The sequence below is a fragment of the Propithecus coquereli genome, unplaced genomic scaffold (genome assembly GCF_000956105.1).
Source record: "Propithecus coquereli isolate 6110/MARCELLA unplaced genomic scaffold, Pcoq_1.0 Scaffold433, whole genome shotgun sequence".
Classification (NCBI taxonomy): Eukaryota; Metazoa; Chordata; class Mammalia; order Primates; family Indriidae; genus Propithecus; species Propithecus coquereli.
Window position 1 is genome coordinate 341500 of NW_012150097.1, and position 542 is coordinate 342041.

Here is a 542-nt window from a genome sequence, read left to right on the forward strand (position 1 = left end):
AATGCTGAACGACATGGATGGTAGGAATGCAAAAGGCTTCACCCCTTTGGAGAATTGTTTGGCAGTTTGTCGTAATGATAAACATACACCCACCCCATGACCCAACAGCTCCACTCCTGGGGATTTACCCAAGAGCAATGAAAATATACGTTCACACGAAGGTTGTCTGCAAGAATGTTCATAGCGGCTTTATTCGCAATAGCTCAAAACTGGAAGCAACCTAAGTGTCTATCGACGGGAGAAGGGATAAACAAATCGTCATATCTGTGGAACGAAATACTACTTGTCGATAAAAAGAAACGAACTACTGCTAAATGTCATGACATGGATGAATCCCCAAAATAGCATGTGGGGTGGAGAAAGCCGGATGCATACATACAAAATCATGCACACACTCAAAATCAGTGTGACGCTGATGTTCTGTGTCTTGTCTTGGGTGGTGGTTGCGTGGGTCTATAACGTTATCAGAACTCATCTAAATGAACATCTAAGGTCAATGCTTTTTGTTGAATATAAATTAGACCCAAATAAAAATAAACAGC